The sequence below is a fragment of the Pygoscelis adeliae genome, unplaced genomic scaffold (genome assembly GCF_000699105.1).
Source record: "Pygoscelis adeliae isolate BGI_AS28 unplaced genomic scaffold, ASM69910v1 Scaffold171, whole genome shotgun sequence".
Taxonomy (NCBI): Eukaryota; Metazoa; Chordata; class Aves; order Sphenisciformes; family Spheniscidae; genus Pygoscelis; species Pygoscelis adeliae.
Genome location: NW_008824186.1, coordinates 1,119,064 through 1,132,004, shown reverse-complemented (window position 1 = coordinate 1,132,004; position 12,941 = coordinate 1,119,064).

The window sequence follows — 12,941 nt, the reverse complement described above, 5'->3', positions numbered from 1 at the left end:
CCTACCCAAGGTCAGAAGTACCTACACAGAGTATGGAGGTTATTTAACAAAAGGAGTTTCCAGTGCTGTTTAAACTGTATTTTTACCATTAATATGAATTCAAAACAAAAGACATAGCCATAGAAAGTTATACTATCAGTCCTGACTTTATCAGATCTGTAGTCATTTTCAGCCTGTAAGTTTTCTCAAACTGTGAGCTCAAAGACTTGGAATTGGTACACACTGTAGAAATAATCCTCTTAACCATTTTCATGAAGAGGACAATGAGATTCCTAATGAACACAGGCCGAGCAGAGGCCCAGTTTTTTGCTGCAAACCGTTGTTTGCTGTCTCTACCGTCCAACTATCATGTCCAGTTCCTGCTACCTCAGTGCTGTTTGCTGTGAGCTAAACCAACTCTTTCCAAGTCTAGTTGTTGTTAAGGACTGAATTTTTGGCCTACTCATTTCTACCAAAATTAGCCTGGAAAATGGTCAGAAAGATCTGGGATGTAATTCAGTAAGGACAAGAGGAAAGAACTGTACTTAGGCAGGAATGATCAAGTGCACAATTACAAAAAACCCCAAGCTTCAAATATGTAAATAGCTATCGGAAAGCAGAAGAGAAGCATCTGTCCTCCATATCTCTGATAGACAGAAATAATTCAAACTGCAGTCAGGTTAGATATCAGAATATTCTCTGACTACAAGGCCAGTGAACCTTGGCACAGACCTTTTTATTTTAGAAACCTTCAGTGACAGCAGACTCGCAATTTCCTCTGTCGGGAACAATATAGGTTTGGTAATCTTGCACTTTGACAGGTGGTTGATCACAACAGTAGTTACCAGCAGAGAGGAGGAGTGGTCTCTGGGCACTATCTAAGCCATCCTGGGAAGTTAACTGAGAAAAATTAGCATACTGACAGGTGTCTGTTTGCTCTCTAAGAATCTGTGCCCCTCTTGAAAACCAGTGAAGCTCCAAAGCTGAGAAAAATCACTTGACTAGACCAACCTTTCTGTATTTGTACATGGGATACTCAGTCTGTGTGATTTGATGTTGTGTTCACTTGCTTTGAAATATGATTGGTATAAAAATGTGATTGGTATAAAACCACTGAAAAACAGATCAATTTATAACTCTTACCTGGGTTCCTTGTCCAGCGTTTGTGATACATCAGGTTAGAAACAATATTTTTATTAGGTTGTGCAAGTAATAGTCATTTAAATAGAGGATCATTACACTAGATTGTTCTGTGACCTCAAAGTTAATCATAATTTTCTTATTCTTAATTAGCTGGAAAAGGAAAGAATCCAACATATGAACACTAATTGCTAATGCAATGAGTTAGATCATAAACTTCTTACATGTTTATCTGTTATCTGGGTACTATTTGATAAGTAATAATCTTTAGAGCATTTTTGGGACCAGCACTGATCTTACTCTTTGTACTTTGTTTCTGAACCCTTGTAATGCCTGAATCTATCTGTAACCATTAACAAATATCCAGGAAGAATTAAGCACTTTTGTGGGTTTTTAAATACAGTTTTATCAGAATATTTAATTTAAACAACACGTGTTTATGAGTATATTTATCAGAATATTTCACTTAAACAACACATACATGCAATTGTTTTTTCTTTTAGAGGCCCAGGCTTATACTGCTTGCACTATCACTGCCCATTTACTTCAACTGAGGATTAGAAGATAAAGTGTCAATGTAATTTCCTGTGTACATACTCAATTCAAAATCGATACTGTGCCATGTGGATGGATGGCTCTCCCTGTAGCTCTCCTAAGAGCTACAAAGATTTACTTTGGCTTTATGCTTACACTGTATTTTTCCAAAAGCAATTTTAATGTGTCTGCAAGATGCATGCTGATTTAACGCCAGCTTTCCAGTGCCACATGTGCAGTTGGTAAAAACAACTCTGACAGAAAGGGTTTTCTTTAGAATAGGTGCAAAACCCAATTTAAAGCCTTAGCTCTTCTCTATATGGATCCAGAAAACTGAGGGAACCATCTGAAATCAGATATTTCAGTCCCAGAGGCAATCAGCTCTGAAGTGTGTGCAGAACTCATATCACTGTGGATATCTCCTATCAGGATCTCAAAAAATTCTATTTCAGTAATCTTTTTAGCAGAAGCAATTTTGCTGAATGCTATGAATTGCTTGTTTTCTCCACCATTTTGGAAGCTAGTGACTACATCCAGAAAAAATGCATTTCCTATTCAATTGTTTGGCCACAAAATGCAAACATAAACTTGCAGGATTAATGATAGCAGTAAAGTCAAAATGTATTGCTCTAAGTTTACAGGACTTGCATGTAGACAAACTGAAACAGCCTCCAGACTATCCTGCATCCTTTTCTTTTCATGGCATTAGTATCGTAAGAAAAATAACACATTCCCATCCTTGTTGCACATTTGAAACAACTACGTTCCTAGTCGGTCTTGTCAACAAATAATTTCTTATCAAATGTCAATAAATATCATTCATTCCCCAACTTACTAATACCATAACTTACATGATACATACTTTGAATAAATATTTTTCTTATCAAATTTGTACTGAAAACAATGTTATTTTTTACTAACCAATAGATATAAAGGATGTACACTTTTTCTATCTAAGCAATTTAAAATATGCTGGCAATGGTCATATACTTGTATGTTTATGTTTTGACATGTACAAGTGCACATAAACAGGAAAAAAATAAGGGCACACAACTGCACAAATAGAAAACAATTCATATATGCCATTGTAGTTTTCCAGGTGAAATCAGAACCATAAAATCATGTGTCTTAAGCTTATTTCATAACCTGAAACAAAGCACCTCCTTTTTCTTCAAGAAATCTCATTTTTTTAAATGAAAACATTTGAGTTCTCCCCACCCACAACCATCCAGCTACTCCTGCAACATAAACCTCGATAGGTTTATCAGACATAGCACAGCACTGACATCCAGGTGGCACAATTAAGTTGCAGTTGATTTTACTAGCTATGATTTTAGTGACTCCCTCTAACGGAGCTATAAGGCAAGGAAGGTGCTGCTTGTCATATCCTTCCAGCTAAAGCAAACTTTTTGGTGAAATATTTATATTAACATTTGCTGTCATGATATTTATCTGATATTACTCACAATGTCAAATTAACTTCAACACTATAAGTATTAGTATTCATAAAAATCACATTTTAAATTCACCCTGGTTTGTGTCTATGCTAAAAGAATTCGTTTGACTGTTTAGTGAGGAACTACATCATTACATGACTGACTATCCAAGAAAAACAATAAGGAATGTTCATAAACAAGATATGAATACTTTTTAAAAAGAAATGTGGTATGTTCACAGAAATAGAATCCTGATACCTGACAATGCACAAGCAAGACAAAGGAGAAGCTAAATTCATATCCTTATTCATTCCATTACTTCAGGGAAACAAATATTTCATCTGTGTACAATCGTACTGAACAAAGTCAGCATTTTAGGTTCTCTATGAATGGTGAACTAGGCTTTAAGACCAAACAATACAGCTGTGTTTTTTAAAGGAGCCTAAAAGTAGTAAACCTTTTTCCGACTATATCAGCTAAAAAGCACACAACAGATCTTAACAGCAGGGAAAAAAATCGTTTACAATAGCAAAAAGTGAAACATTTCTCAGGCTGAACCTATGAGTCACAATTCAGGTCTGGATGCAGAAAACCACTGTCTTTAGCTACAGTTATGACAGGAATACAGTCATTATCATACCAGCAAGTTTTTGATGCTGAGGTACTTCTTTTGGTTTGACATAAATTCATATTTATGAAAAAATTAGGATCATGATTATAAACATGCAAAGAAATCTAGTTCCATAACAAGAGCAGAGCACTTCTGCTAAAACAAATATCAGAGCCACAAAAAAGATGACTGACCATAATTACTCCCTGTTCAGAGAGGACTTTTTTGGGAGACAGAAAATCCTAAGTATTTATTAACATAACAAGTCAAAGACAGTTCACATTAGGAAGCTGCAGAGAATAAAATAGTAAGTTATGATAACACACAGTGACGTATACATCTGCAATAAATTACTGCAAATTACCTGAAAAGGCTTGCTAACTGCCCAAGTGTCAAAATTCACAGTACTCATAAATAACTTTTTCCATTGTAAGTTCTGTTTTTATTTGGACTAATGGAAATTATGGTAAAGCACAGAAGAGATGGTTTTAGTTTTTAAACAGAGCTAAGCTTATTTAGGGGCTTATATAGCTGCAAGCAGGATTTAGAGATCATTTGCAGTGAAACACAGGTTCTCTCAGAATCAACCAAAACTCCTGCAGCTGTGGCACTATGATCAAGCTGAAAACAACCCTTCTGAGAGGGCCCATGCTGGTACTTACCTTGGTTCCCTACCAGCTCCAGTCCCAATGGGGTATAAAGGTACATGAAAGCTGTACAGCTTCTACCCCCAAGTTGTAGTCCAGTTCTTCTCCCAGAATGGTACAAGTCGGGGGGGCAGGAAATGTATGATTCAGGAAATCAGAGAGACATTCTTTATAACTGGAAAGGTATATACAGGCAGCTCACAGTGAAGACTTGGTTTGGATTTGTTTACCTTCAACTGTAGAGATATAACCTGAGACTTTAGTTTGTGCTAAGATCCATCCATCTATGCAGAGACCATGAAGTACGCTAGACATGTATCTCGATTTGAGTGAAGAGGGCAAGATGATTTGGTTTGGCCATAAAAGAGAGAGGAGAATTTTAAAGCGGCTGATACTATTTATCATCCCCCAGCAATACTTTCAAGTTTACATAAAATCTGCCATGAATTCAAATATTCATCATCTTGTATTGACTTTCTTTCTTGAAATTAGCTTTAAATTTACAGGCAATACACTGGAAAATTAATAAACATGGCTGTAGTCAGGTTTTAGGATATGAGACTTTAGATCCCTATGCCAGTTAATTTAAAAAATAAAGACATATCAGGAGACATTCTTCTGGTTACTTCTAAAATCTAATGAAAGTATAGTGACCAGGATGTGGGCCGTCATCTAAAAATTAGGCTTACAGCTCAAAGCCAGGGCAGAGAGAGGAGACACATTAGCCTAAAAAAAACCCTACAAGTGAAGAATTGCTGAAAACCTGCAGTCTGGCAGATAGACAAAATAGGTCTTAGGTGCTAGATCAAGTTTCAGAAAAACACAACGTTTACCTCTGAAGGCGGAGAGAGGAACGAAGGGAACAGGGAGATGGCTAAAAGTCAGACTACAGAAAGAGCCAAGAAGGGCTCTTTGACAGGAAACCTGTATTGTGTAGAAACAGGCTACCTGCCCCCAGGGAATCTGTAAATCTAGGAGGTCCTGTTGCATATGTCAATCATGGCCAATTACTCATAATTTCCAAGCTATGCATGCTACGGTACACACATATAGGTTATCAGCTACTGGATCCAAGACAATCATTAGAGATAGGGACCTGCTGCTTTTTTCTGTTGTTGGCTTGGGTTTTGGGGTTGGGTTGTTGGGGTGGGGTTTTTTTGCAATAGATCTTAGTGACTGCTTGCAGGCTGACCCTTAAGATAATTTTAAGATGTGTGTCAGCAAAGACTAGAGATGGTTTTAGTTTTTAAACAGAGCTAAGCTTATTTAGGGGCTTATATAGCTGCAAGCAGGATTTAGAGATCATTTGCAGTGAAACACAGGTTCTCTCAGAATCAACCAAAACTCCTGCAGCTGTGGCACTATGATCAAGCTGAAAACAACCCTTCTGAGAGGGCCCATGCTGGTACTTACCTTGGTTCCCTACCAGCTCCAGTCCCAATGGGGTATAAAGGTACATGAAAGCTGTACAGCTTCTACCCCCAAGTTGTAGTCCAGTTCTTCTCCCAGAATGGTACAAGTCGGGGGGGCAGGAAATGTATGATTCAGGAAATCAGAGAGACATTCTTTATAACTGGAAAGGTATATACAGGCAGCTCACAGTGAAGACTTGGTTTGGATTTGTTTACCTTCAACTGTAGAGATATAACCTGAGACTTTAGTTTGTGCTAAGATCCATCCATCTATGCAGAGACCATGAAGTACGCTAGACATGTATCTCGATTTGAGTGAAGAGGGCAAGATGATTTGGTTTGGCCATAAAAGAGAGAGGAGAATTTTAAAGCGGCTGATACTATTTATCATCCCGCAGCAATACTTTCAAGTTTACATAAAATCTGCCATGAATTCAAATATTCATCATCTTGTATTGACTTTCTTTCTTGAAATTAGCTTTAAATTTACAGGCAATACACTGGAAAATTAATAAACATGGCTGTAGTCAGGTTTTAGGATATGAGACTTTAGATCCCTATGCCAGTTAATTTAAAAAATAAAGACATATCAGGAGACATTCTTCTGGTTACTTCTAAAATCTAATGAAAGTATAGTGACCAGGATGTGGGCCGTCATCTAAAAATTAGGCTTACAGCTCAAAGCCAGGGCAGAGAGAGGAGACACATTAGCCTAAAAAAAACCCTACAAGTGAAGAATTGCTGAAAACCTGCAGTCTGGCAGATAGACAAAATAGGTCTTAGGTGCTAGATCAAGTTTCAGAAAAACACGTTTACCTCTGAAGGCAGAGAGAGGAACGAAGGGAACAGGGAAATGGCTAAAAGTCAGACTACAGAAAGAGCCAAGAAGGGCTCTTTGACAGGAAACCTGTATTGTGTAGAAACAGGCTACCTGCCCCCAGGGAATCTGTAAATCTAGGAGGTCCTGTTGCATATGTCAATAACGTTTACCTCTGAAGGCAGAGAGAGGAACGAAGGGAACAGGGAAATGGCTAAAAGTCAGACTACAGAAAGAGCCAAGAAGGGCTCTTTGACAGGAAACCTGTATTGTGTAGAAACAGGCTACCTGCCCCCAGGGAATCTGTAAATCTAGGAGGTCCTGTTGCATATGTCAATCATGGCCAATTACTCATAATTTCCAAGCTATGCATGCTACGGTACACACATATAGGTTATCAGCTACTGGATCCAAGACAATCATTAGAGATAGGGACCTGCTGCTTTTTTCTGTTGTTGGCTTGGGTTTTGGGGTTGGGTTGTTGGGGTGGGGTTTTTTTGCAATAGATCTTAGTGACTGCTTGCAGGCTGACCCTTAAGATAATTTTAAGATGTGTGTCGGCAAAGACTCAGTTATACTGTTGCCCACTCTTCTTTAATCTCCACAAAAAGCATCATTCATCCTCTATGAAGTCACATTTTAGCAAACACCAGAAAACAACAAAAGAAAGCTGATCAGTAAACAGATCAAGAGCTCAGGCATGTGACCGAGTTCCTGCATATCAGCCGAGTCACAATAACTGACCTTGCCTGCTCTTGCTAGCGTAGAGGTTAGATGAAAGTGGCTTAAGCTAATCTTCGCTGCCTGAGAGTTGCAACAAGTCACACACCACAGCTCATTTCTGTGGCTAAGCAAGCACGGAGTATTTTGTTATATCAGACTAACTGAATCATAATACCAAACAGCATAGGCTGGAGCTGACTAAGATCTGCCTCTAAAACAAAGGTGAAGGCATGACTTATTGCATCTGTATGTATGATTATGAGAAAAAGAACTGCGTGATAGCAACTGTAACAATCAAAGACAGAAGCAATCAAGAGCATTATTTGGGAAAAAGAACGGATAGAGACCCTTGTCTCCTGGCTCAAAACTTGCAGGTAAGACAAACTTGGAATTTTTCTGCTGTTATGGTCTCTCCTATGTTTGAAGGTACAGGATTTTGTGTGTATTTTTTTAAATAAGAAGGATCTTACAAAAAAAATACATCTTACTTGAATCAAACCTAAACACTGGCTAGAAGCTTTCACGAAAAGATAATAGAACAATGCATATCTTTTGAGTCAAGAAACAGCTTAATAATGTCTTATGTAATTCACGATACTTTCTAGCATTTATTTTTTCTACCATTTCTTAATGCAACAAATTTAGACAAATGCCAAATCCCCCAATGTTATGAGTTCAGTCTGACTGAAACAAGTCCCATGACTCAAAATTGCCTCAGTAAAGGAGATGGAATAACAGCTTATATGGTAGTGTATTCTCTATACATAAGCATGCAGAAACTTAAAAGGCTCTATTTTGCAACCTGCAACAAGAAGGCCTTTGCCTGATGGTTAGACCAAATGCAGATGCAGATGTTTTCAACAGATGTGTCTGCCTGAAAAGACTGCACCTGCCCTCCATTAGCTTTAATTTACTATGATAGGCTTGCTAACCCAAAAATTTACAAAATGCCTCAATATATGGAGCTAGTATTTACCTGGGAGCCAAGAACGTTCATTCTAAAAACTCTCAAGATGACTCGCACCCGATTTAAAAGCTGAACACTAGATGGAGCTATGTCCTTGTAGCACCACTAGCTAAATTTAGATCGTTACAGCTGTCTCAGGTATAATTCCAATTAGTTACATGCAAGCGGCCAGATCAATGGCTTCTTTAAATGTCTTTTAAAAAGCTGAATAAAAGTAACAGTACGTTCCTGAAAGACTTTTATAAGAACTGCATGTGTCCATAAAAGCTTCTAGAATACAAACAGAAGACTGGGGGGAGGGGGGGGAAGAACAGCTCAACAAGTATAGTACTGCCAGAGAAAACTATCTACATATTAAGGAATTTTTTAAAAAGTGTATTTCATCTGTCCTAGTAAGAGATATCTGAAAAGAAGACTTTTATATCATGTGTAGTGCTACAGAACAGTTGATGCTCTGAACTATGAGAGAGCAAAAAATAAGTTCTGTTCTAATACCAAGTAGCTGTAGCTGTTCTGCAAGATTTCAAGAAAATTTCAAGTGTAATTTTATGTAGAGACAAAATAGCTTTATTTAAACTCTCATCTTGAATATTTCACATTAACTCCACCAAATAATGACAGGGAAAAAACCCCACAACTGTATCTTACCCATTAAAAAAAGAAAATTTTAACATGTTAAAAAAAGGTTTCAAAGGATAAGAGAAGGTTGTCTACCTTACCAGAGGAAATTGGTAACATGACTGGCCACAAACCTCTGTTAAAGATAAGGCAGGCTACTTTCTAATGAGACATAATGAATTAGCTGTATGGAGTCAATGGGGAAGGATTCTCCAATCCATTATTTCCTCTCTACAGGTGATTTAACCAAATTTACATGAAAGGAAATCTCTGAGTATTTAAATGGATCATTTTTTCACAAACACAAGATTATACAGTACTTGCAGCTTTCACAGTCCTGCATCACAATGATTATTCATTGTTTTAAAGCTGGTGTTTCATAGTCTGTACAGTCTATGAATATGAGTACTGTGATCTGGGGAAAAAAGTGAAATCACACTGTGACTAACCTTTGCTGTAGTCTTCTTGGGGTAAAGCTTTTCTAAAGAAGGACATGAGGTCTTAGGTATCTCTTGTGAGAATTCTTGAGTAAATTGATAATAAAAAATCAGAATGGTTGAGACTGAATTTAGACTACATTAGTTGCAGCTAATTTACTCTCCTTTATAAACAGTAAAAATAAAGCTTTATAAAAACTTTTCAGCAAATAAAACATCAATTTGGAACGTACTGCACACTGATGTATCAAAACATGATTTTCCCTGCCTTACAGCCATGAGCTTCTATTTAGGGAGCATAGCCATTTAGAGCCTTCATCTAAGTGTCTGTTTTGGTCCTTATCCTTCAGTGACTATGAAACATTTTGCCACTTTTCTGTACAATCCAGCAACAGACCAAGCAGTGCACTATGAAAGAACCACTAACATGCATAAGCCTAAGCACCATTCAGGCATGCTTGCAGGATCAGGAACATCGCCTGAACTCAAATACAGGGCCTCTCAGCATTGTCAGCGTGACCCATAATGTGATTGTGACACTGAGGAAGAGAAACTCGAACAGTTCTGCTCAGTAATTTTTAACAAAGTAAAAATATACCCTGGTCGTTATATCTAGTTGAGATAAACAGTTATAGAGCAACATCTGGGATCTCACAGATAACTTTCCACTCATTTTCGAGATGGAAGAAATGAAGATGGTCAGTAAAGCAATGTCCAGCAGTGTTCTCTTTTGAGGTTCCTAACTTGTTTTTTTCATGGGTCTTTTCTGAGAAGGATGGTTCTGCTCTCCCTGAATAAGCTTCATTGTTGTATGAGAGGCAAAGACTTAACACAATGCCAGCTTTGTGACAGTAATGTCTCTGCACTACTGCAGAAAAGAAACAAACCACTTTTTTGGAGGGGGGGACTTCTGGAATGGTAATTAGCCAAGAGGCCAGGGCAGCTGAGGGAGTCCTTCTGAAACCCACTACGCTGAGAGACAGATGCAGAATTAATCCACTTCAGTTAAAATTATATTAAACAGGATAGACAGGACCAACAAGCTAAAGGTAGCGCAAAATTAGGATTCTCTCTGCTTTCCGGTGGTACAACTATATTATAGTAGTATCAGTGCTCCATATATCAAACAATACAGAAATAGAACGGTAAAATGATTACACATGAACACTGCAGCAGTAGCAGGACAGTGGTTTGCATTCTATGCTTAGCATGGGCTGCTCAGCCTCCCTCTGCTTCTGCCTTTGCTTCCCAAGGGAGTGGCAGTAATTGTACAGACTCTCTGTTCCAGGTCCTTTCCCTTCACAGCACGAGGGCAAGGCCATGCTCGCCTTCCCATGCACTGGCTGACACTGCTTTTCCCAACAAAACACTGGAGTACAGCATGTACCAGCAGGGTCTTGACTATTCCAGCGCAGGAATAAACAGGAGAGGAGGTAACAACCCTACATGGCCATAAAGGAGTAAATGAGGTCCCAGATGCTGCTTCCATCATGTGGAAAGTCACCCAGACCCCTGCCCTAGACCACCAGTGAGGCTAGTTGGGAAAAAGGAGGGGAAACCAGGCTGGTGTTGAAAAAGACTCCCAGCTTTGCCCAGACTGTTCTAAATTCCACTGACCTTTTCCCAAATGGCTTAACGATACTGCAACAAGCACTGCTATAGTAATACTTTTTGGTATCAGTATTACGAAAGATGCAAATGTTATCAACCATTACAATTTTGACCACTCCTCTATGTGGCCTATTTAAGATTACTACCTCAAAGCTGAGAGGAAAGACAAGAAAAATTCAAAAGCAAGCCAAATTAATACACAGCCTGTGGATTCTTGCCAGTTTTAATTATTCTTTAGCATGTTCAGAGATGTTTCAAAGGCGTTCTACTTCACTTCCCATTTTCTCCCTCTCCCACCTTAGGCATGTTTGCTCTGTAAGTGAGGTCCAATTCTTTATCTGGAATATCTGGTATGTGATTCATGGTCTTGGTCTCATGCATAAGCTTAAAAGAAAACTGAAATCATACGTAACTCTTTACAAGGTCAGAGAGTGCATCAGTTGGTAACAGGAAACAAGATGTTTCAACATTTCAAATACAGTAAAAGCTTACACTAGGCAAAAGGAAAGTCTAAAACTGAGGACAATTATTATAAGTAATAGAATTACATTAAAACTTCATGCATATTAAGCATGCTTAGGCTATTTAGATGGAAGTCAACATCATCGCAGAGGGAAGACAGCAAACAGTGGCGGTTGAAATACAACCACTCCACAAACAGCGAAAAGTGTGCGTTAATTACATTCTCTGTGTTACAAGTACTCGAAACTCCCTGCTAAATGCTTGCTGTTGTTTAGCCAACTCCCTAGAAAACTGACATAATCAGAAGTCCTCAGCACATGCATGCTGTGAAAGAGTTGTGTCAGTATCACACGTGTGGGATGACCTGTTTGAGTAAAAACAAGACAACAGAAACCCTTATCAGATTTTGGATCAGCAAGGCACTCAAAGTGACCAGTAAACTCCCAGTGACCAAAACTTGCAGCACTTTTCATATTTCCAGAAGTAATCCTGGAATCTCTACAGACAGAAGAAAAACCTACACCTTTTGAGGGCGAGTCTTTGTTTTATGTGTTTGCTTCCTTGGAGACTTCCTGTACGAGAGATTTTTGCAATCATAAACATAGCATTAGAGAATGTTTTTAAAACAGGACTCAATAGAAATATGACATAACACTTATACCAATATAAATGGCCTATGCTATTATTTTACAAATAGAATTAAAATAGATAAGTGCTTTAAGTATAAAAATACCTGATTTTTAAACTTTTGGAGAAAGAGAGTATTGCTTTTCTCAGTTAGTAACATAACATTTTTGTTAAGCTAGAAAATCCCTGGTATGTAGGAATATGCACCAAAAATATGCCTGGTAGCACTATTTAAAACAACATAGTTTTAAGCAATTGTTCTACTTCCAGTAATAATGAGACAAAGAATAAACTCAGAAATTTTTTTTTACACTGAAAAAAAAAAAAAGAAAAAAAAAAGAACAGAAAGGGGGGGGGGGGGGGGGAGGGGCAAGTTTTGCAAACCCTTCCCTTCACACTGAAATTCACTTATGGTCTGACAACACCCAGTTTCCATCTCTGCAATGAGGCGATGGGAAAGGCTCCCGTGGAGCCAAGGGCTAGAAGGCTGCAGCTCGGACAGCCAGACCTCGCCAGCTCCTGCAGGGAACATCGCGGCTGCAGAAACTGAGGTACTGCAAGGCAGGAGAGGTCACGAGGCGCCAGCCAGGAACCCACTAGAAACCATGAAACAGGATTCGCCTCCACTGCCCGTCCTGTCAGGGACAGGGCCATGCTCCGTAGCCAGGAGCCTTGGCGCAGCCTTGATTTTACACTGACGTGAGGGGTAGGTGGTGGGTGCCGAGCATTTTTATGCCGCTACAGGTGCGCACACCTACGCTGAGGCGCTGCTGCGTGAGCCCTGACGGTGCTGTGAGGAAGCGGGGGTACGCACCTGCCTTGCCAGCCCCACTGCTCCCTGCCTGGGCTCTGCGGGACACGCCTTTGCGCGGGCCAGACCTACCGCGGGTGTCCCGAAGCGCCCCGTGGGCTCCTGTCGGG